Source organism: Anser anser (assembly GCF_964211835.1).
Source record: "Anser anser genome assembly, chromosome: 16".
Taxonomy (NCBI): domain Eukaryota; kingdom Metazoa; phylum Chordata; class Aves; order Anseriformes; family Anatidae; genus Anser; species Anser anser.
The window spans coordinates 4603919-4629940 of NC_139737.1; the positions used below are offsets into that span (position 1 = coordinate 4603919).

The following is a 26022-nucleotide window of genomic DNA, read 5'->3' on the forward strand; positions in this document are numbered from 1 at the left end:
GGGAACAGTGTAGAAAATAATATAGCACATCTATTCATTCCTGAGTCCAGTCATGTGTCACCAGAGTGACTAAGCCTTCTGCACGCCTTAAGACAGATAAAAAAAATAAAATAATAATAATTAAAAAAAAAAAGACTTCTAGATCACATCTCAACCCTGAGTGGAGTAGATAGATTAGTTTCAAATATCTCTCTAAACATCCAGGTGTGTTCCTTTACTATTTTTCATGTCGTGTGTTTCATGGACTGTAGAATTAGGCTGAATTTGCTAAAGCTGAACCTTTTATGAGAGATATTACATTCACATTTATCTGTTGTTATCAACATTGTGCAGTTACTCTGATTAAGCAGGGAAGGAATATTTCTATAAGAGCTCATCCGTTTACAGAAGTCTGAATAACTATTACTACTTCTGCAATTTTTACACTGATAAGTTATAGCCCAAGTTTTTGCCTCATGATTATGAAAATGAGGTGGTATACTCATTCAACAAGCACATTCTGAGCTTGCCCTGTCCCTAGTGCAACCCCCAGAGTTTCACTTTCAATTGCAAATTGCAATACTCTGCCGCAGGATTCTGAGAGGACTTGTATGAGAGTCAATTTTGCTCTTCCAAGAATGTTTATTCAAGATACAAAGAAAAACACTGAGTTTTACTTAAAGAGGAGAGAAAAGTTTATAAAACAAGAATAGCGGAGAAAAAAAGACAGATCACTGAAGACTTTGGAATACAGAAAATATGAAGTGTTACACACTTCACACTTTTGTCTGACACCAACATATTATTTAGTAATTTTTGCAGAATTTCTTGCATAATTCCATGATTCCAGGACTTAGGGCATAAAAAGAGAACCTGGTATCACAATGCCTCACTGGTCCTGTAAGCATCACCTGTTTCTCCCCATATATACCCCCAGCTGCTGACAGATGGGATATTCAGATGTTCTGCAGCATATCCCTGCCCTGCTCAGAGCAAGTCCAATACAACGTATATAGCATTAACTATGGCCTTTGCTGTTTTTGTTTTACAAAGACAGCCAGCAGTTATTTTTAGCACCCAAATACAGAATCTGCACTATAAATGGGAATGCCATAAAAATGAGTTAGTCTCTATAAAGATAAAAGACCAAAACCACAAAACCCCACAACTATTGGCAACATAAGGAAAGAAAAATCTGTTTGTGCTTGTCCTTCGTCTTTGCTCAGACCTAATTACAAATGAGGCCATGATGGTCTACAATGAAGTTCTTATTCCACTAGTCTCCAAGCTAAGGTTAGAATACTATTCGGTTTGTTGTAATCTCATTTTGCGTTCCTTGTTCTTTTACCAAGGAAGATTTTTTGACATTGCTGGGGAAAACAATGTGAGTGTTTGACTGTACGGGGGGGGGTGGGGGGGTGGGGGGTGGGGCGGGGACACGCAGAAATCTGAGATCAGAACAATTCACAGGCAGAGTATGCCATATGGGAAAAGTGTTTCTAAAAGCAACAGTGGTTGATACATGCAGGTAAATTACTAAATTACTATATGGCTTTTCCGGACAATGTTACATGCTTCCTTTTCTCCAGCTGAGATATCTAAGTGAGAAACGTCTGCATTTGGTAATAAATAAGTACAGCAAGTAGCATTTTCACCAATTTCTCTCTACAAATTTCTACTGCAAATACTCTATAGCAGCCATTATTTAACAATTCAGTAGATGACAGGTAGTCTTCTGAGCCAAGTATCTCCTGCCTACTGAGCTTTTCCACCTTCCAGCATGCAAATCTTAGACAAGAACATTTTGTTTTAATGCTTTTCTAAAGCATTCACAATAAAACTGGCTTATTTTCTTTTCTTGGTTAGATTTGGTAGCAAAGAAATAAACACACCCTACCCTGCCTCAACACAGCACACCCCTAATGTTGTAACTGGAAGGAGGCAGGGATAAATATATTAAAAATTACATTATTTTCAAACCACTTATGACTGAGTAAGAGGTAATACAATAATGCCAGAATCAGAAAGGACTCTTAAAAACTATCATATCTTGTGTACAAATTTTTCATTTCAGGTCCCATAATGGAAATGACCCCAACTCAGATACTTTAAAGTTCGGTCCTTGTCAGCAGCTTAGATTTTAGAGAACAAAAAAAAAGGTATAAAAAAAGGTATAAATCAAATCCCTGCTCATGAGGTACTGAAAAAAACAAACAAACCTTTACACTATTAGCAATTTTACTAGAGGAAAGTGGTGAGACTTTGCACTAGGCTGGTGCAACAGCAAGCAGCTTATTAATGCTAATAAACTGACCACAAAGCTTGAGAGGATAGTTACCTTTATTCACTTGCTCAGCGTACGAAAACCTGAGGCACATTTTTTGCATAGTTATGAATTGCAAAACTGTACAAAAGCTGGAACAACTCTTGTGCTCTCATTTGCAGGTGTTTAAGAGGGTACACGCATGTGTAAGGGCATAGCTAGATATGCTGTTAATCAGGTTAGAAGATTCAGTTCTTCAGGGCCTACTCCCTGCACAAAGATATTTTTCAGCCACTAAGATGACATTAAGTGACCAGTTGCTCTGCTAGCCATTTGGGATGCAAGCCAGACCTGGCTTGCTTCACATATCTCCAGTTTAACACTTGGAAGTTTAGGAGTGTGTACCTACAGAAGCTATGAGAGCAATTGATTTAGTAAGTGAAAACAATAACATTTATGTGACTATATTATTTATGTGAAAATGTTATCTGACAAACCTCAGAACATGAAAGGACAGTTAAAAGTTTTAGTAGGTATTAATCCCACAAATGGCAAAAACATGTTACATTTGCACAGATCTCCTAGAATCCAGTTATCAACACCCTTTATTGTTTGTGCCTTAAATTGTGACATTATTAAAAATTGGATGACATTCTTATAATCTGAATTTTACAGGTTGTGTGGTAGTACTTGAGGCAACTGTTTTAGGAGAATTCTGCCATGCTTTTTTTCCCCCACCAGCAAGTCCCTATTTTTACACACAAATGTAGCAAAAGTGCGCTGAAAAGATGCCAACAAATACACTATTACAGATGAACAAAATAATGAGGCAAGAAAAGTTTTGATCCATTATTTTGCTGTCTAGAAGTAATACAAATGAAAAAAATAAAATCATTCTAGTATTTTCTTTAGTTTGGAAGTAGAATAAAGTCTGCTTCCACAATCTTCCTGTTGGTAATGAGCACTCTGCACCCAGAAGAGTACAGTAACTTTTTTTTTGTTTTTCTATTTAAATATATATACACACAAAACACACAGCTATCACCTATATTGCTGCAAGGTATTTCCTTCCACTTCAAAAACCCTTGAAGCTATTCATGGGCAGTTAGCTAACAAGCGAGTTCTGATTTTCAGATTTTAATGAACGTAGGCAGCATTTTAAGAAGTAAAATGGAAGCATTAAGGCCTCTCAGCATCACTGTTATTTCAGGGAGGGTGGATGGCATTTTCTCTTCCATGTTCCTGCTGGAAACTCACCAAAATAGGAGAGCAAAAGGCATCAGAACCTTCCCCAGCAGCACAAGGTCTACCCATGACGACTCAAACCTCTTCCTGACAAATTCAACAGCTACATTTCGAGGCTCTAGCCATATCTGAGTGGGCAGGCAGAAGCACAGACAGGCGTCTGCTCCAAATACAAGTGTTACCAGTTCTGCTCAGCAAACCACTGTAGGTATCACGGCTGCCATTGCCCTTTTTCACATCAGTGTTCTTCAATGGTTGGTTCTCAAATATTTAGTTTTATCCAGCTGCTGCTATAATCAGAAAGACCTTTTGCTTTGCTTTTAGTAGAAGGTGAATCAGGCCGTAAGAGAATTAGAATTCCCTTGTTGATTGTAGTTGAGTTGCACCAAAAAAAAAAAATTCTTTATTTCTAGGATTTACAGTAACATTACTTCCACTCACCACCCTTCACTCCCTCAACTTCCCCATGATTTTAATGCTTACATACATGATTTACTTGGAAAGTTGATAGAAGACTTGGTTTGCGTACCTAGTATGAATTGAGATCAAATCTTTCAACACATGCTCACAAGCCTGGCTACCAACATTTTCTTTTTTAAAGTACAGAAATACCAACAAGAGATTAAAGATGCCATTCAAACAGACTTATATTTCTCATAGGTTGCTGTTCCAATGCACAAGGAAAACTAAATGCAAATGAAGAAACATATCTGTATCTGAACAGTGTGGAAGAAAATAATAAATTGCATCAGACAGTGTACAAGCTACTGTCCCTTTCTATTACTAGCAGTTGTAGGCAGGCACAATGCTACAGAATGCTTCTCTTCTGCAGTTAGCCTTTAGGTGTCACATAAATTAGCCAGAAAAAAATATTTAACTTCCCTCAGGAACAGGCTGTCTTTGTCACCTTATCTTGACTTCATCTGTGAGTTAGACACTGCCTGAAGAGTTCTTGAAGGCTCCTCAACATCAGAAACAGAAGCTTCTCACTTTAAATCATAGTAACAGCAAATCCCAGCTTCGCTGGCAAAGCAGAAGGAAAACTGTCTCAACTGCACCATTCCCAAGGTCTACACTAAGAAATTCTGGGTTTGTTTAAAAAAAAAAAAAGACAAGTGCATTTTTCTACTCCCCTATTCCAACTGAAGTCCAGGGAAAAGTGACTAAAGAACAGATGTTTTTAACTGAGGGGTCTTTTTGTTTTCTCCCCCCCACCCCCTTAAAAAAAAAAATCAGAAACATCCATTTTACAAAACTAAAAGTATTTTCAAAATACAATGACAACTATGAAATATTTTAGAGAATATAACTTGCATTTATTTCAGAAGTTTTTCAGGTATACCAAGTTCTTGCATGTCTTTGTAGTATTGTGAATAGAGACGAAAGAGAGCCAGGTCTTTATATAGTAAGATGAATATATATATTCACAAGTACAATCTTACTGAGTCAAGACAATTCAAGCCATTGAAAATATCACAGAACCGAATGATAAAAAAGGATCTAGATCCCTCTGATGAAAGTTGTTTCTCATTGAATAAGGTATGAATGGCAAGTACCTTTAAAATGACTCCTTACAAAGCAGAAAGTTTCACAAACATATTTTTAGCACCTACAAAATACAGATAATTCTCACTTAACATGAAATCTTCAACTACGTTAGCTCTACAAGACCAACAGTCCATCTAGAGAAAAGAGCTTTTTGGAAATGGATTTGCAGAGAAGGTGCATGGGTGGGTGGGAGAATGTATACTGGCTTTACTCCATCACGGTGTGTTATTTATCATGCGATGTCTTATTATCATAGAATCATTTCGGTTGGAAAAAAAACTCTAAGATCTCTAAGATCATCTAGTCCAACCTCTAACCTAGCGCTGCCTAGTCCGCCATTAAACCATGTCCCTAATGTGTTATCTACACATTTTTTGAAGACCTTCAGGGATGACGACTCACTACTTCCCCGGGCAGCCTGATCCAATACTTCACAACCCTTGCTGGGAAAAAATTTTTCCTAATATCCAACCTAAACCTGCCCTGATGCAACTTAAGGCCGTTTCCTCTTGTCATATCACCTGGTGCTTGAGAGAAGATACTGATCCCCACAGTGTGTCATTTCAGTATTAGGATAATCATCTTACAAAAATGTCAAATAAAACATTTTTCTTGCTACTATAGCCTGTTCCAATAGATAAATGATTCGTTTTTAGAAAGAGATCATAAAACAAATCATAGTCTCTAAAGATTAATATATACACGTGTGTAGGTTTTCTCCACCGGTATTTCTATGCATATCTGGACATTGTCTTCTTAGAATAATACTGCATTAACCAAAAATATTTCAGGCTGTACATACATGAGAGAAATGATCATGAACTACATTTATATACATAAGTTCATTCCAAAAAGGACTTTGAGGGGAAAAAAATCCCAAAAGCCAGGCATTAGGGGACAGCTTCTTTGCCATTACACAGGCATTTAGTATGGATACCATCACTAGCAATAGGATGGCCTAGCAACTCATTTAAAGAGTTCATTCAGATATAGCAAAAATATTACTTATTTCCTTTCCTTAAGACTTTTTATGGCTGAAAAGGTGAAATGAGAGTTGTTTAGAAGCTCTTTCAGTTTTAAGGGGGGGGGGGGGGGGGGAATGTGCAGAAAAACTTGATTATGATTATTTTAACAAGCAAATGCCTTCTTCACTCAGTTACTGACTACCCTGAAGTGTCCCTACTACTGTCCTCTTACAGATGCTTCACTTTACATAATTAAACATTCATTGATCCAGAATCTGAAAGACTACTTACTGTTAACATGCATTTCAGATGTAGAAAGTCTCTACTATGCATACAATAGCTTGGCAGCAGGCTATGTATAACAACTTTGGCAGCAGACACCCACTCTCCCAGTCATCGCTCTGCACAGTAGCACCTTTCCTTTGCTCTCCTTCTCATCTTCCTAACCCCTTGCCAGAACAGAGCGTTCAAATCCAGTACAAAAGCTTAGGCTTCTCTACAAAAACACTTATGTCATTCCATCTGCTGTGACAGATGCACCATCATCCCGGTGGTTAACAAAATACAGCAGCTACAAAGGCAGCCAGAAAGACACCAACATGAACTATGCAACCTTCCACTGGTCCACATGCTTGAACATAGTGGTGCATTCTCCAAGTCTCAACAAACCACACCATGAATTCAAACCTTATAGCTTTTGGAATGTATTTAAGTGTTGAAACAGGATACATTTAAGGGACATATTGAAGACTCCATGATACACTGATACCACAGAAAGACAGGCATCAAATTTAACAGTTACCCACAACCTGTTTTAATGCCACCTGCTAACATGTCAAACTTTTACTGTATGCTGAACAAAGGGAAGCAATAGTGACCAAAATCTAGCACTGATAGATATCACATCTGGGTATTTCAAATTCATTGACCTGGACAGCATTACATGCCTAACAGGTCAAGTTTATAGTGAACAGTTCTTGCATGCATACAAGTAAGATGTTTGTGGAGAACATTCCCAGCATCTCACCCTGCCGTGCCACCACTAGACATCGGTTGTTCAGTACCATTATTCTTTTCAGAAGTGTCAGCTGCCAGAAGACTGCAGTCTCCACAAGACTGTTCACATGGACAACATTAGAGTCTTTTGTGACTGGATTCTGCATGCACAGAAACTTATTTTTAAATATAGAGGTTCTACTGCATTTGAATGAAGGACCTTGTGTATGCAACAGGGTGTGTGTTAGAAAAATGCACTGTTCAAGAAAAGATGTTTATAAAAACTGGGATATACAGTAGGCTTATTTCAGAGGAAGCCATTTTAAAGAAGCATTTTTCCTGATTGTGCTCCACTTCTGCAGTCCATACATAATTTAAAAACAATATATTTTCAATTATTTTGAGCTCCTTAAACAAGAGAATTTTTATGGATGTTAAATATAACCAGGTAATCATTAAAATCTTGCTTGTGTTGCTTTTTCAACTGCAAAAAAATGGCAGTATTAAAATTTCTTAGGATTAAATGAGACCTCTAGGGAGTAATGGTTAGAAAGAAAGGTAATCAGGTTTTCTAGAAGAATGAGGGAAAAAAAAATAGTCTTCAGTTTTCCTACTCTTTTGGAAAACCCAACCCCAATATTACAGACAATACACACAGTGAAGTTATTCCAATAGCAGTATATTCCTAATATCATGAAAAAATACTGTCGAGTGGAAGTTGACTGGAAGCCTTTGGGCTGCACTGTTTAAAATGTTCAGGTTTGTAGTTTGACATGACCTCATTATCATTAAATTAATTCAGATCCTTGTAGGATGTTTGAAATGCCTGCCAAACAGTACTGAACTGACAGCCTAGTAAGTCATATTTCACTGACACGTGAGTAAGAAATTAAAAGAAATCAGATTGATCTTCCTCTTCCTAGACAAATAGTTCAAACTACTAGCAGGCGTCAAATGTTGTACATGCAAAAAAAATGCATAATCTATCAAAGATACATAAGTCTGAGTTTTCCTGCAGGTATAACCAATTCCTCACTGAAATTCCATATTTAAATGTAGTATTTCCTCAAAGTTGATCATTTTTAAACACAGTGGAAGAGCTTGTACATCATGCATTAGGAACACCTGCTGATCAATTCTAAATAACAAAAAAATGCTGTTTCCTTTTTTTATTTCTTGGGGTAATATTTTCAAAAAGCACTGAAGCATTGCAGATTCCTTGGTTATTCAAGTGCTTTTGAAAAATGCTTCTTTTTTCATTTAAAAAGGCAGTGATACACTATGAAAAGCCAGAGATAAGCTCTCAGTGTTCATAGCACATTTTGAGACTGGTAGATCTCCAACCTTGTGAGACACTTTTTCCATTGAGAGTCCACTGAGAATACATAGCACTATTTAAATAGATGCAGCACATCCAGAAGTTTTGCAAAGTGTTCTCATCTCCATTTTATGCGCAGGCATATCAAAATCCAGATATGTTGAACACGCCTTCAGAAGTCAGACTCAGAGAATACCTTACCTCTTAGCATTATTAGACAAAAAGGTGCATCTGTTTTTTAATTCTATTTTTTGATTCTTACCTACAGTAAGAACAGTGAACTCCGTGCCCTTATTTTCTAAGAACTTGCTATAGTTAACCAATAACTGAAAGCATGAACCACTTCAAAAAAACAAAAGGAAGAGAAATTACACGAATACATGCCAAAATACCTCCTTGCTGTCTCTGTTACATGGTGCATAAATTGCATTTTATTCATTCAGGGTTAAGTTCAACACAAGGGGAGCAATAAATGGTTCCACACTTTCAGAGGCATTAAAAAAATCCTATAGTCTTTATGCAAGAACTATGCTTATGCAGTGAGGCAGTTTTGTTCTCCTCCACTGAACTCAGAAAGAAAACCAAACAGCATCTTGATTTTAAAAAGTTATTCAAAGTGTACTTGTGTGTGCCAGCCAACACTGTCACACAGGCATGGGGCTTTGCACCTATCCTCTCTTTTCTTGACATTGATAAGTATATAAGACTGGCCAAATACTTCTTATAGACTGTTCTAAACTATTAAAGACAAGCATAAGTATTAAATGAATGCAGATACATCAGGAATATCCTTTTAGCATGGATCTCTCCATTTCTGTCACTAGAAAGACGAGAAAGAAACATGAGTTTCGTGAGACAAAATGACTGTTACGTTGCTCAAAATGTTAGATAAGTGTTTGCTGTAAAAAAAACTGTCAAGAATTCTTATTGTTTGTGTTGTATTTTTTTTGTACATTGAAGAAATTAGATCTGAGAGGCATTAAAAAGAAAATTGATCAACAATATAAATTTTGGTGTGTAAATAGGTTGAAGACAAACAGTAATAATTGCTAGAGTCAGCAGGAATGTTTTTATTTACTGAACAATTAATATATAGCTGAATAAAGCCTATTCTTAGTAAACTAATTTACTCTCAATGAAGTGCATATGAATTTGACTTATTGCTATTGAGCTATAGTCTTAACTACCATCCTCATTCCTTTTAGAGGAACAAGATGATGCAGAATTTAAGCAACTATTGAAACTCAGATTCTTACTGTCGATGTTTATGGCTTCAAAGGTGTCTTTCCAGGTAAATTATAGAAGTTATATAATAGGACTCAGTGTGCCATCATGAAAAAATTATTTCCAACCAAAAGGTCTGCCAAATTTGATGGAAAGACTAAGTGTATTACTTGGTGCAGCCCAAGAAATTGTGCTGCATACATACATCACATTCATTCACACCATTTTAATGTTTATTTAAGCAGCATATTAGCACTAATTATCGTTACAGAAGCTGACAGCCAAATTCTCTGCTGCCTCAGGCAGCGGCATTGGCTTTTGGACCATATTACTTTTGCTGCTGTCCAAGCAGGGATGGTAAGAAGATCCATCCAAAAACAGATATCCTAAGTCTGTTTTTTTTTAATAGATTGTTTTGCCTATTATATCCAGAAAGATATTGATGAACTTTATCAGTTACAGTCAGAAATTCACCCTCTTCTACAAGTATTTCCAGATAGAAAATATTCAGACAGATAAAGAAAAAGAGGTTTACTTGAAGATTTCTTTATGCACTGTTTTAAACACTAAATTCTCTCTTGTAAGGAAAGTGTATGCCACCCTTTGATTGAAGATACTCATCAGTAGGATGATCAAACTCCAGTTTTCCCCATTGAACATTGCAATCATAGAAGTTTCAATCACAGAAGTTTTCTAAACTGCAACCTGTTACACCACATGACATTGAGTCTATTACTTCACCTGTTGCCTTCCTCTCTTAATATAGGGTTGGTAAGTTTAGTAAGCATGAAATGTTCTAGTAAAGATTTCCAGCAGTGTCACTAGGCATTAGCATTTGCTGTTGTGAAATCAGCATCTCTGCACACAGTTTTAAGAGTGGATCTTACAAAAGATAACTGGAGATGCACTCTGCAGTTTCATGCTGGTTGATTTATTTATTCTTTCAAAAGATTAACATACAGTTCTGAAAATCAATAGTCCACATGGCAACTTCATATTCAACAGACCTCCTATCTGCAGGTGCTCAATTAGTGCTGCTGACTAACTTGCCAAAACCAAGTTTTGCTGGTCTAGTATTCCAAGTCCCAAGAGTGTGCCTGAACTATGCCAAGTTAAGACTAGATCTATTTCAAATGGAAGACTTGATTCAGTGAGAGTAAGAAAAACATTAGGAGGTCAGGATACAAAAAAAAAATAGGGAAGAACTCTGAGTAGACAAGGAGAGAATCATGGCTCAAACTGGTTGAAATCCTATAGTAAAGACATTAGAAAGAGAACAACAACTGTGGAAAATTTATAATTGCGGGGGTCTGCGAGGGGGGAAGGGGCAAAGAAATAAAACAAGATGACCACATATCACACACTTCAAATAGAGTGATAAACTACCGTGTTACATACCTATATCTATCTACATATCTATATATCTATATAGATATCTACATACCTATATATCACAGAAGAAATAGTACTGGAAAAGAAAAAAACTAAGAGTCCATAAATTATTTTTCAAGGTAATATTCGATAGGAAGCTTACTGTTAGGATGTTACAAAAAAATAATACAATAAACATTAACATGACTATATTGGAGAGACAAGCTGGAACTGGAACATATAATGAAGTGCTTAGAGAAAATGGACATGCCTAAGGCAGGGCTGGTGATGTGCCCCATATCACGGAGAGATGAAGAGAGCCAGAAAGCTATCTTCAGTCATGTAAATGATACAAATTTCTAAAATATGCATCAAATGGAATACCAGAGAGATGAAAGGCCCCTCTTCAGCAGTAAACTCTAACCTTGCTGCTGAAAGAGTGCTAGGGAAGCAGCTACATATGGATAGCTGACTGCAGAGCTGGCTTCTCTTCTTTGCCTTGAGGGATGTTTCTCCGTCTATGAGCACCATTTATCTTTCATCTAGATTCAACAAGCAGAAAGTGATATCCTAAACAGGCAGCATAATTTGTTCCACAAAGATACAGAAGATTTTTTCCTTGAGTACAAAGAAATATACTCCTAAATTATCTGATTTTTATTTTACCAAAATCAGACACTTCACTGGAAATAAGGCAGTAAATGCAAGTCTTCTGAATATCTTAGGAAATGTTTTTCAGGTTGACAGTATGACCTGAAAGGACCTTTACAGTTGGAAACGGTCAATAGTTGCAAATGCTGTAGTTTTTTATCATGGATTTCCTGTATTTAATACTATTGAGGACTCCGTTTAATCCTTGTTTCTGACTATTAGAACAACTGTTAGATATTAGGGGTGTTAATAGAAAATGAATGCTTCTGATGCTTGCATAAAATTATAACCTACGTATTTTTCTCTGAGTTGCTGTTAAGAGATTGTGTTCTGTATGCTATCTTGTGCTTTATGATGTTCTAAGAAATCAAAACTTACACACAGAAGAAATCATTCAAAGCTCATGTTCCAAAAGCAACCTTACCAACAGTAGATTTCATAAACATGTAAGCCAAATACCTGAGTTCAAAATTATTAGGTAAAAGCTTGGCTTTGAGAAATAAAATAGTGAGTATTTCAATTAGTTATCTATAGAGATTATGCCTATGAACTGTACCTAAAGTAAAAACTACTTTGGGGGTGGGTTATCACTACCTAATGATAAAAAAAAGTTCAGGAATTTTGTTGTTCGTGCCTTTTTTTTTTTTTAGTAAACTAAACACTAAGAAATCATCAGAAGACAAGCAAATATATAAGTAAATATTGTCCTTCTTAAACAAGCCCAAGATGCAATTTACATGTATTTTATAAATACTTTATTTTTTCATAACTTGTAATCCATTTTCCCAAAATTGGGTCAGAAAGAGAGGTAGATATGAATAAAGAACAATAAATCTGGAATAGTTTATCTTGAGTCTTTGCTTAAAGAAAACAAATCAAAATTCATTTTGAGAAACATGGAGGCATTGCCGAAGTTTTACCTTGTATGTCAAGCTGATTTGATATTTAACATTCAAAGTAAACCAAACAGTGCAAACAAGCTTCCTTTAGAACTGGAGATGAAAAGTAGATAGAAGCTTATTGATTTAGTGAAACTACCTTTTTAGTACAAAGTTCAGCTTTAAACTTTAACCAGAATGACTGAAATGGGGAAAAAAGTTTATTAAAAGCAGAGGTGAAGGGTGGGATGGGGCGGGGTTGAATTCTAGTTTATTAAAAAGGGAAAAAACAGAGAACACCTAATACAAGAAAATGTCTGTTCTACACAAGTCTTTTCTTCTGTTTCCTTGACATATCTAGACCAAATTTGTTTGGATCAGTGCTGTATAACAAGCAAGTCCTCAAATGTTTATTTGTTCACCTTGAACTACTTCCTCTGAAGTACTTGAGCAGCTTTGCTTCTTGAAGGGATGCAAATGCTAAAGTTGGAAGTCTCCAAGGGGAGAATTGTGGGCATGAAAATGAGGTTAGTCTTTAATACTCCGATTCTAAGAAGATTTTATTTTTTTTAGTTCACTGCTACCAGCTTTGCATCCCATAGCCATAAGACAATAAAGTAATCTCTACCAAAGATATCAGTTCCCAAAATTATAGTAGTAAGTATGAGCTATAAATTACTCTGCAGAATTTAAGAATAACAAGTAATTTAGTATTATGAATCAGTAAGTACTATCCATACAGGAATTATATTTTTAAATGAAATTTCCTAAGCTGATTATGTAGATACTAGCCTACAGGACTGTCTGAATGGGGCAGAGACAAGTATACAATCTGATCATCATTTTTAAAGTATTTTCTGTTTGCATAATCTGTACCCAGAGAACTGTACTCTCTCACACAAACTACCATAGATGGAAACACTGAGGAAGGTATAAAGAAAACCCAGTCAACCACAGATTATTTCAAACTGTGTTCCAAATATCTGTTCTATTTTTCAAATTTAGGGCAATATTACTAATTTTAAATAAACAAAAGTATACATACACATCTATGTACACCCTGTTTAAGAAAACTTTGCTCAGAAGAATGAAATTGAAAAACTAAACTGAATGTAACAGCTTCAGCATTACTGCATTTCTTGTCATTTCTGCATAAAAATCAAAATAAGTGAAAGCCACTGCATACACATGCACTTCAGTAACTTGGCAGATACATACTCTAGGCTTAATGTCTGACAAAAAATTCACAGCCCTCTCAGATTTATTTTTTTTTAAAAACGTCGATACAAATATATCCATGACAGAGTTCAACAGAACTAATAACAAGCACTGAAATGGTCCCTCCTGACTTAGGTCATTGTTTCACGGAGTTCACAGCCCACATTTTCCAGGTGTCTAGCAAATCTTTTATTTCAAGAATGTGTTTTATTTGGTATTTAGATGGCAAGTTGGTTGTTACTGTTCGCCAGATACCTGGAAAAAGATGCACTTTGTTCAAACTTCATACTGTAAAGTTTACCCAGAAATTACATCGTAGTAATTACGTCACCTATTACAGAAAGTTTTGCTTTTTCCACACATCATCTGCTCCAGCAAAGAAGGCTACCAACCAAGGGCAACCAGAGAATGAGGGTAACCTGGTTAAATAAGAAACACACTACTAAACAGTTAATCTACCTATTGTTAACAATATGTATACAAACTATGAGAAAATAGATAGCACATAGCATATATGAAACTCCTAAGCCACATCTCATTAGGTACTTTTGCTGCTACAGTGATAGGAATAAAAGTCCATCTGCTAGGTAATAACCTATTGTTCATGAAAATACATGCATATTTTGTCTCATTAAACTTGACTAATTTATTTTTTTTTGAGATAAATGAGAAAAATCATGAATGAGCCACAGAAGACCCTTTGAACCACAAGAAATAAAACAGATGTAGCTAATAACAGGACTGGGACGTAAGCAGTTCTACAACATTATTGCTGAACTTTCCTAAGAGACTACAGTTCTTCCACTGCTTACCATTAGTAACACTAGAAGAAAGTGTTATATTAAAACTCCTGGAATTAAGTCCTGTACAAGGAATAAGCATGCTCCTTTTAATTTTACATGCTAAATAAAAATAAAAAAGAAAAAAGAAAAAGAAAAATATTCTCTAGACACATACTTGAATTATTTCCACAACATTTTGCAGTTAGAACAAATATTTGACCCCATTATCAGTCTAGCACTAGCCAGCGTGCCAGACAGTTTGTGATACCTTGAAACACAAGTTATGACTGCATTTAAATCAAGCACCTCCATGTGCTGCTAAGAAAGCAATCTTTTCCAGGAAAGTTCCTCCAAATCCTAGCAGCCCTTTCCAGGTTTTTGGAAAACTTAATTCCTAATTTCAAGTGGTTGGCAGGAGGGGAAAAACAGAACATGGTAATGTAAGATACTGTATGCTTTGAAATGAAGATCAGGATCTTCCTTGTCAGTTACTCAGAATTTGCTTTGATTTTTGAATAAATTGATTTTTTGATTAACCTCTCCACCAGAAGAGACAAGATGATACAAGTCACTGTGCAACACCTCCATATTACGGTCTGCTTCCTTTTTGTTCAAACACCCAGCTTGAATGATTAGCTGCAAACGAGCAGCCACATCCAACGCAGGGAAATTTGTAACTGAAAGTGTTATTTATATCATGTTAAGCAATTGGATGGCTTTCAAAACTGAGTAGACATAAAATTAAAGGCAAGTCCAAGAGCATGTATTTCTTTAACCAATGGTGTGTTACAGTTTTACCTCTCCGGCTGCTCCACCAAGGATGACTGCATTATTTAGAAAGTTTGGCTTTTTAGGTTTGCAGACATCACCTGTTCTCAGTCAGCAATGAAGACTTTGGCAAGTCACTTAGCTTCCTTCAGTTCTTCCTGCATTGAAGACTGGTATGTACTGCCAGTTTGTACTTTTTATTTTTATTTTTTAATTATAAGTGCAGTTACAAATTGTGAAGTGCTTATGTACTTTAATTGGAAGAAAAAGAACAAAACTGATAAAATTTAAATTGAGAGATTTAAGTTTGTTTTTTCTGGGACCTATAAAAGCCATCTACAACAAAATAAGTGGAAGAATCTTAACATTTACAGTTAGTCGAACTGAGAAATATGTTATTCTTCACCTGTAGCAATGATACTGTGCCATGCACTCTCAACAACAATAACCATTAAATAGTTATTGTTCACATTGTCTAAATGCCAGAAAAATATTTCCATGTTTTATTTTGGTCTGACAATGCATCTCCTGCAGGTATTGTCATCTCTCTCAAAATGAATCTCGCAGCGAAGTTCAAGGGCTATGAATCATTCTTATAACTATCTAAATGCTATCCTGAATTTATCTAGCAGATACAATGCCCCATAGTTTTAAATTACAGAATGCATCTATTATTAACAATCCTGATACAATAAAATACCACAATTTTCCTTCCCTGGAGAAGGGATTCTCAAGCAATCCATTCACCTCTCTGCTATATTTTAAGTGATGTGTTTATAAATTATGATCAAGAAATGAAAATATAAACACCTTAGTAGTGAGGTCATTAAAACTACTGTAAGCTCAGTAAAATTTCTTTCAGCATCCTGTTCATGAAGTTCATACACACTAAATATACTATTGATTAGATGTAGGCAAGTTATTGATACTATAATTGTTCAAGAAAATTCAAGAAAAGTCCTTAAATGCAGGCTGCCACCTATTATGCTAGAAGCGCTCACACTTCCATAGAGATGCTGCCAAAAGGACTTTGTCAGATTGCAACAAATACAGGAGAACATATCATATAGTGGTCCTGGTTTATAAAGGGATGAGCAATAACATGTTCTTTGATATTAATAAATCCAATCTCTTATTACATAATGAATTCCACTCCATTTTTACTACACCAACAGTAAATGTTAGGTGAAGAGATGAAACTGACGTTTGTCAGGAAAGGATCAATGAAGAAGAAAGAATTCCTTTTATTCCTAGATGTTCCTTTGAATTCAAATACCAGGAGATAATGTCTCCATGTATAAAAAGTAATGATTTAGTGTTTTCTCCTGTAGTGCAAGATTGTTGCTGGAGGAAATACATTGCTGCTGAAGGAGCACATATTCAGAAGGGACTTATTATACTTTTTTTTTCTTAAAGGCACAACTCTGCTCTAAGTTACTTCTGTCAAAAATGTAATTCAATTCCATTTAAATACTCAAATTGGGTATCTGTATGTTTGACCCAAAACTAGTTTAAAAGATTTGCTTACATTCTTTGAAGCCATGTAAAAACCTAAGACACCAGCTTCTAATACCATGGGAGTTTTACATCATTTGAATGTTCAGAAGATAGCAAGATGTTGTATTCCCTGTTGAGGCTTAAATAGCTCCTTGTGGAGACCGACAAAATAAAATGACTTAGATAACCTTTGAATTTGTCCCTCAAAGTCCTCAGCATTCATTCCATCGGTATGAAAATGCAGCTGTTTAGGCTTCATGCTCAGTCCCTCCTTTTAGGAGTCTGAAGGACTATTTTGTATAAGCAGGTCTGAGTATTCATGCCACTGTAACTCTTAGAAGTTTCTATCTGCTGTAGAAGAGTATGGGTTTGGTGGTGGGTTTCACTACCACAACCACCACACAGTAATTCAAGTCTGAGTGATAAAACTCTGTCAGAAGGAGCAGTCGTGGCACACATTGAGAAAGGACCAGTCAGGAAGTGCTGCAGCCACTGCTCAGGCCATTTGCAATTTGCACTGAAGTGCGGTGAAAAGAGATAAAAGATTGTGGTTTAGTTATTCAAGCCTTGCAGTTTTGCTGCCACAATTCATTTTCTTAATTACACTGAAAATCATTTGCCCTTAGTGTTAACAGATTTTATTTTTTTTTTCTTCAAGTGGTAAAAAGCCTTTGGGGCATAATGAATTATGGAATATATGTTTTCCTTCACTAGGATTGGAGATCACTTGTGCAAATTTCATAAATATAGAAAATTTATTATAATAAAGAACTTGCAGAAGTCAGGTTGGTAGAGTTCCTGTTCAGCCTTGTGTTATTTTTTGTTTGCTTGGTTGGTTTTGTTTTAAAATTTCTCATCCTTTTTTAATAAGCCTACTCCTTAAAACTAACACAATACAGCCAACTCAGTATGGCTTTCATATCTCCATATCTTCGCTCTGTACATACCTCTGTAATAGCACACCAATATGTTTCCAAGGACTGTGCTGCATTTCCTGCAAATCTGAGGGCTGTAGAGTAGACAAGATTCTGAGATTACACAGTGTTCCAAGATCCACACATAGGGTGAAAATAAATCTAGAGAAGCAAGCAAAACAAATGCCAGCTAGCCCTATCATGTAAACAGATAAAGCAGTTCACTCCCCTCATAACTATGTCTCCAAGAAGCTTTTAAGAGGACAGTTCCTTCACAAACTGAGTCTGGAATCTTCCTTTATTTAAAAGAAAAGCTTATGGCTATGTGTTTGCATTAGATAAAAGCTAGGGACTTTGAGAGAACCAGGGAGAAAATTACAGAAAAACAGGAAATAAAAACTCATGCCTTGATAAAGAAGTAGGTACTGAAATGTACTGTACTTAAGTGAGTTTATACACTGCTCTATATTTCCTAGCTGAAACCAGAAATCCTGAGAATACAGCTTTTTGACTAACCATCAAAACAACTAATTTTGAATGCCTCCTGTTCCTTTTCTGCTTCTCTTCAGAAGATGGAATACGTCAGAAACACACAGCCAGGGTGGAGGCCAGTAAGGACAGTCGCCTCAGAAGTCCAAAATACCACATGCATAGTGGAAGTTGTATCAGAAAGTTTCCAGTTATGTGAAACATTCCTGAGTTTGATTTCCTGTGAAAAGGTATTCTTTGAAAGTAGTTCTATCCACAGTGCCTGACAAGCTTAATTTGGGGAACTTTTTACATTCTCATTGAGTTGAAACAGCAAACTGCTACTCCTTTCCAGGAGACATCCAAAATTCACAATATAGAAAGGCCTGAAGTGTCATAATTTTAGAGTTTGTTTGTGACAGCATCAGGCAACTGCCGGCTTTGTGTTTAATGTTACATACTGATGCAATTATGGAATCCAAAATAAATTGAGGTTTACTGTCCAGAGAGAGTGAAGTTCATAGATCACAGAAGTTCCCCTAGCCCACTCTCCCTTCCTTTGTTATTAGGAGCAGTAACTACACATGGATGAACACAAATTAGAAGTTATTTTTATTTTTTCCATGACAAATTATCACAGATGTAAAGCAAGTGGAGTTTGAAAATTACACGAATTAGATCTTAAGTGTTGAAAATAAGAAATGAAAACAAGGAAGACATGGAAAAAAAGGGGAAATACTACAGCAATTGAAGTTAATAAAAAAAAGCTGCTTGTTACCATTGTTCTGAAAATTGTAAGCAGTCACACCACAAAGGCTGCCTCAATAACTGATACCCGCTGAAGAAACACTGTTTCCCCCCTCAAAACTATGTACATTCACTAATTACACATTTGCAGAACAGTAAAAAAAAATACAGACTTGTAACACTCAGCTTTAATACTTAACTCCTTTAAAAAGGCAATAGACCATCTTTTTCTCTCCAGAAAACAGAATTGATGTTACAGTAAGTGCTAGTCATCTCATTTTTCTTTATAATCTCAGAGGACCTTCATATTGCACTCAACTTAAAAACTACTCCCACTCCCCAAGAGTGGGGCATTTAAAACCTAAGAATATTTGGTCCTGCCTTAGTGAAAAGAAAAAAAAACTTTAATTTTCAAGTGCCATCAAGTTCACATTGTCATTTTGCTTCACTTCCTTAACATTCTTAACTTTGTACTTCCACTACTACTACTACTAATGAATACTACTATTCATTCTACTGCGCTAATTACATTAACAGGACCCAACAGTAGCTGTGCAAATGAAGCTGCATATGGGAGCAGAGAAAAGGAAAATAGCAGGATATCAGCAAAAAACATATAAGTAATACTGTGCATTCTTTTGTTCTCTCATGCTAGCTAGACTTCCAACCATTCCTCAAAATCTCCACAGTCTGATTTTACAGCTCTGTAAAGTCACTTTTCTTTCCAGAAATCCGCTCTTGTCCCCACTCACTCAGAAGAGCTATGGCCAATGAACTAGATTATCATAAATTCAGCAATCAAATTTACATGGCTCTGGAGATGCAAGTAAAATACGTATTGTATCTTCATTTCTTTTGTCATGCTTTATCAACCCCTTTCTCTGCTGGTGGTAAAAGTCAATAAAATCCTATTAACACTAAGATCTGGTATTAAGTTTGACAGTTTACAAATTACAAGGGTTTTCATTTCAAGTATGAGCAGCTTGAGATAGTCTGGAGTTTCACTGTATAAAACTGTTAAAGTTTGAATAAAGCTGATAAAATAATTTGAATGTATTTTTCTCCTCTCCTTTCAAAGAAGGCAGCAGAAACAAATCAAACAAAGAAAAAACCCTAAAATCCTTTCTGAGAGATTCACATTAGCCTAACCAGGAAAATCAGAAGAATCATAATAGATATGATTTTAGACCTAAACATTCATCTGATCTCTCCATGGGCCTGATCCAACTGCTATTTGAAAATAAAACAATCCTTCCTATGGACTCCGAGGAGTTTGTATCAAGCTCTATTGCTCTCTATAATCACAAGTAACCACTCTAGCAAAATGAGTAACACAGGCTAAAAGAAAAAGGCTTAAAACAACTGAACCTTTAAATAGGTAAATAAAGATTCCAGCAGCTGGGATGACGCTGGCACCTGCAGAAACAGCAATCAAGGGTATGGCTGACCAGCTGGCAAATGAATTAGGAGTTATTCCAGAACAAACCTGGGGACAAGTCTAAAGCTATTCCAGCAATTGGGCAAATTGCCATAATTTCTGCAATTCTTCACCTCATGATTTAAATTCCTGTTAAATATTATTTGAAGAAAACAAACACCACTCCCATCTTGTGTTATTCTTCCGTTAGTAGCTTTCTTCACTGAAAGACAGTTTTCATAGTTTCTCTCCAAGAGGAACACGGCAGCAGAATGCTTTTGAGCAAGACATAGAAAGCTCTCCCAAACAGGAAACAAATAGAAAGCAGGTGACTTTGAAAAAAAAACAACAACCAAGTTTACCCAATTTCAGGAAAGCCCCCAAGAATGAGCAATATACATCTGACTTCCCAGCTAGCCTATGAAGGTAGAATGGTTGAACAGAAAAAAAAAGGATAACGTAAACAAAAAATAAAGGGAAATGTAGAAGAAAGTGGAAAGAGAAATGTAATAACAGCAAATGAAAACTGGGGAGTAGGACATGGATAAAAATCAGAGATGAAGGCTAGGCAGAGAAGAAATAAGCAAAACAGCAGCTGAGGGAAGCCTCCCTGTACATTGTTGCTTTAACCTCTTTCCATGGAAACATACTTGACCTCATTTGATGTGGATTGTGAGCAATAGCAAAGTCACTATTAGAATGAAGGACAAGAAGGTTTTAACACAGCTTTAGGTTAGATTCTGACATTCTTCTCAAAATCTTTTCTAAACCTACAGTCCTATTTCTGAACAAATACAAAATATCCTTTATTCCTTGCAAAAAATATTGCAGAACTACATTTTTTCCTTTTCCTGTCTTATAAATAAGGTCTTCACAAATATTTCCCTCCCCTCCAATTCAATGTCATCGTTACTTTGAACAGTCTTTGAAATAGAGGGAGCAGCCTCACTCTTGGATTTCATTCCTAGTTTTGCTTTACTCTTGCTACACAAGTTAATAATCAAAACAGAGATTTTATTTTTAATTAAAAACACACACAAGCACTACACATTTGCCTTTTAAGCATACAGTCTCAAATTCTGTCAAAAATGTAGTACCTACTGGACACCCAAATAATTTTTTTCTGATTAGTTTACTGAATCAGGATTACACCACTCAACCAGATGAGCTGACCAGAAAATAATTATACATCGACTATCAGCACCCTTTTCAATACAATTAAAAATATCACATGAATTCACGGCTATCCGGATTCCTCAGATCGCCAGTCTTACTGCATATCTTGGACTGCTCACAGGACAGAGTGGGAGGCTTTATTTTGAAGTAAACATCGCCTCTAGTAAGGATGTTTGCACACAGCAATAACTTGCCAGTGTTTAAGGCCAGAAGCATTACAAACACCCACTTATAAATATTCAAATGTATTTTTCTTCGCCTAGAAATTGTACTTTGTGCGCAAGAGAACTTTTCCTGCTTCAAGTACTTGGCTGACTAACCAGGTAGATTGTATATTTACACACACGAGCAGTGCATCAAGCATGTATGGACACTTTAAAGTTGCTGCTCCGACATCTGATGCTGTCTGCTGTTGTGTTGTCCTTGAGCTCAGGGTACAAGGACTGAGTGACAGAATTCTGTGAATTCAGCACTACAGTTAATTTGTTGGCAATATGACTTCTCTGTGTTAAGTGGTTAGTAGTACAATTTTGCAAGTTTAAATTTCTTTCTAAAGAGAAAGATAAAGAGATGCCTTTCTATGGCACTTGGACAAATCTGCAGTGCGGATAGAACTCCAGGGGTGAAAACTGAGAAATATATGCATTTTTTTTTTTTTTATTTTTTTTTTTTAATGGTGGCTCATCTAAATTGCCAATTAAATTTAGAGTAGGTCAGTCAAAGAATTTCTATTGTAAATCCACACCCTATTACCAACCCTAGTGTTTAAGGTCAGGATTTGAAAATTAATATAAAACCAGGAAAACACAAGCATTTGAAAGTTTTTCATCCGAAAACATTGCTTGAACCTTATACTACATCAGATGATCAAACTTTGCATTCAAAGCTACACACGCAACATGTATGATCTGGTGAGCCACGTTCTTTTACTCCAGGCACAGTTTATTTCTGAGCAACTAGCACATACATACAGAGAATAGGTTAAGTGCCCAAATCTCCAAAGAAAAGGGGGAAGACATCTTAGCAATGTTCCTCAACTAAAAGTGAAATAACCATAGGCTGTCAAGTTATAAGTAAAATATAAGTGCAGTGCAAAGGACTAACCTTCTCTCTGCCTCCTTGTGATACTGTTATGAGCAATTCATTTTCAGCTTTATATCAGGAGAGATCTCCTCAACATGCTTTGGTGTTTTACTGCTGCACTGACTAACACAACCCCTTTCATTCTCTGGTTCATCAGTTTTATGTTTTTATTTACTTGCCATAAGTTTTAACTCTGATGGTATGCAACACAGGCAGCTCAGAATAAGCTGCATTTTAAAAGATATTGGTTGACAGTCTCTGATTTTGTAAAAGCCAACTTTCAAAAAAAATTACCTGTGAACTTTTTTTTTTATAAATACATAGTACAACAGTCAAATGGGAGGAAAGAAGATACAATGAGACTCACCACCACCACATTTTCCAGCTTGTGGAAACACCCTGTTGTGCTCTTGCAAAGGTTTATTTTGTACACTCTGCTGGAACAGGCACTTTCGTTTCCTTGCTGAAAAACTTGACAACATAATGGCCTCATATAGGGCTAGATGCTCAGCTAGTACAAAGTGACAGAAGCCTGTTGATCTTCACATCCGCCTGTACACGCATTCAATCACACACCTACGTTCTACCAAGGAGAGGGCATCTCCAGCATGTTCCACTATTCCAAACTGGTTGCTTTTGCTTATCCTGCAATTTCAAATGGTGCTAGGAAACCCTAACTGTGCTACTGCTTAGAAGTGACAAATAAGATTTTTTTCAGTTTACCACTATTGTAACTGGAATGATTTTGCCTCATCTACCAGAGTAATTGATTTTTTTGATAATCAATTGGCGTATCAACTGCTAAAATTGTTACTATTTAGCAGCACCCTCTTGCCAGTGGACGACAACATGCTATTAAGCTCAAGAGCTAAAGGAGTCAATGCTTTCCAATGACAACAGTATCTAATAACTGTTCTGTGATCCTCCCATGGAAATTAATAATATGTTGAAGATGCCCTTAAATAATGAAGTTGAGCCAAAAGTCCATTAACCATTTGGACTTGGGAGAAATTACTACCCAGATGGAAAAAAACACCACACCATTCAGAAAGCCTTCTACAGGTAGATGACAAGCCATAACTAAAGTATGGATTTTTTGAAAGAAATATTTACCAAATAGGCTATATTTCTGAAGTTCAGTTATGTATGTTTTAAGATTCTATTCTTTCTTAATGGCTAGGCAATTTTATCTAGATCTTTTATCTAGATTATCATTGAGATTTATTAGATTTTAAGATAAAACTGTTCATACACTCTCCATCCTGTTCTGATTAGTTGATTAACTTCAAGTTGTTGTTCCATATATATCTAGTATGTTGGAGTCCTTGACAATATATCCTCTATGAGAAGAAAAACTAAGAAGGAAAATATCAAAAATATTGACCTTTAAAAGAGATGTATTCTGCAAGGTAACAAGAGAAGTCGTGTTTAGGCATACATCTGATTTAATTTCTTAGTTATTTCCCTATACTCTTCCCTCCCCCCAAACCAGCAGAACTAATTCATCAAGCCTCTGCCTTCCTTAGCACCTGTATGCTTTCAATGATTCAGCAGGAACTGTCAAACACCTGGTATTTTGCTTTTCCAGAGTAGTCCAATTATCATTTGGATTGCATCAAAATTAGGTTCTTTTTACAAATGGCTCAGCTGCCCTCACTTGAGATCATTCTTCATGCTTAGACAGTGGCTCTCAAACAAGGGATGGTGTACAACATGTCTGAAACAAGTTTTAACTGCCTTTTTCAGCTTTCCTAAACTCATAGCTACCCTGTGTAACTGAGCCTGGGAAACATAACATGAGAATCAGAAGCTCCAAGGAGACAGAAAGCCCTCATTACAGAAAATAATGGACAACAGGGCAGTTCTAAAAATCATTGAGAATCATTCTAATAGAAAGGTAGTATAGGTCAATCTCCAGTGGATCAACAGCTGGGGGCGCTTCTGTTCAACAAACTCCTTGCCACCCCCTTGTCTCCCCCCACCCCCACCCCCCGATCCTTTGTGTTGTCACACAAACAACACCCACAAGCACACCACCCCCACTCCTTTCCAGATATCTTCTAGAATACTCACAAAAGCATTCAGAGAATAGCTTAACCTTCTTCCAATCATATCATCATTTAATACTTCCAGGCAAATGCAGAGACTATTCCATGCTGTAGTATAAGTATTGGTTCTGGCTATTAGTCAATATATTATGAATAGAAAATGGCAAACTTTTCTAAATATGGGATTTCCCTACTGAAAAGCTATATCCAGAATCCGTTTTTCAAGGCAGCTGATAAACCGAACAGCATTCTTTAAGCAAACCCAAAATGTAACTCAAGCTTGTGAACAAACAGGATGTGCAGTAGAAAAACACTTGCAAATAGCTCAGACGACTCAGGTTACCTGTGACACTTCTTATTTTAAGCAAATCTCATCCAATAAGCAAAAACAGTTTACCGCTGGAATTAAAATGCTAAAGCATCTAAATTAAATTATGTTCTTGATCAAAATACTGTATTAAATCTGTGGTCAGATTTAATTGACTTCAAGAGAATAATAAAAGATTTGGTCACTACTGAGTAAAATAATTTCATAATAAGCCGAATTACAGAGAATATGTTTGAGATAATGCTGTAAGTCTGTAAAATCCTGTCTTTCTCCATTTAAGAAATAAAATTTGCTACCACACTAATGTGACACTTTCACATTTTATTAAAAGTGTCCTCTCTTTAAAAGCTCAAGATCAATAATGCTTAGAGGACAGTTTTAAGCAGACAGAATATTTCCCCATAAAAACATTGTTTTAGAGAAAACTGGGGCAACTTTCCCTCTGCCTGTACTACTTTGTATGTTACTCAAATTACATTAAAGTCTCTTTGGATTGGAAGAACGCTCAAAAAAACCACTCCTGGCAATTACAGAGATAATGCTGATTTGAATATCAAGACAAAAATAAAACAAAACTATAACAAAAAATATTTAAAAGCAAACTTGATCTTATTTCTTTACAGCAACTGCTTTGGGACAGGCTAGTTAAATCTTATTTGCAAGTTTCACAGTCAAAGCTGTCTTAACCATAAGTACAATTAACTGTCCCCCAACCTCCTTACATTTTTTTAAAGCTCAAACCATAACATTATAAAATAATGAGGATGATATTATAGAACACTCAAGTACTTATTTCTGGCATTATCCTTAATTATACATTTTGCTTAAACAATTTTCAAACAGAGCTTATTTCACACTCAGCGAATGAAGATGGTAGTCTCTTCAATTATTTCTACCTCCCATCCAGTCATTTTGTGGTACCTGCCCACCAGCAACTAGTTATTTTCAAGATGGTGCAAAGAGTAAGAAAATCATATTACACAAATAGACATTTTCAAAGTTGCAGTGGACATAAGAAATGATACCACTGGCAAAGTGAAAGGTAAATAAATATATAGAATTGAATAAATTACATAGAGCAAAAGCAAACCTTAGTATGCTACAACAAACTACAAATTGAACATCTCATATTGAAATA

General features: G+C 36.0%; 1 protein-coding gene across 1 annotated transcript in view; it reads right to left on the reverse strand.

The window, feature by feature from the left end:
• Window positions 1–26022, reverse strand: part of CDH4 (cadherin 4) — a 660054-nt gene that overhangs the window by 633883 nt on the left and 149 nt on the right. The gene's annotated exons all lie outside the window — the stretch shown is intronic.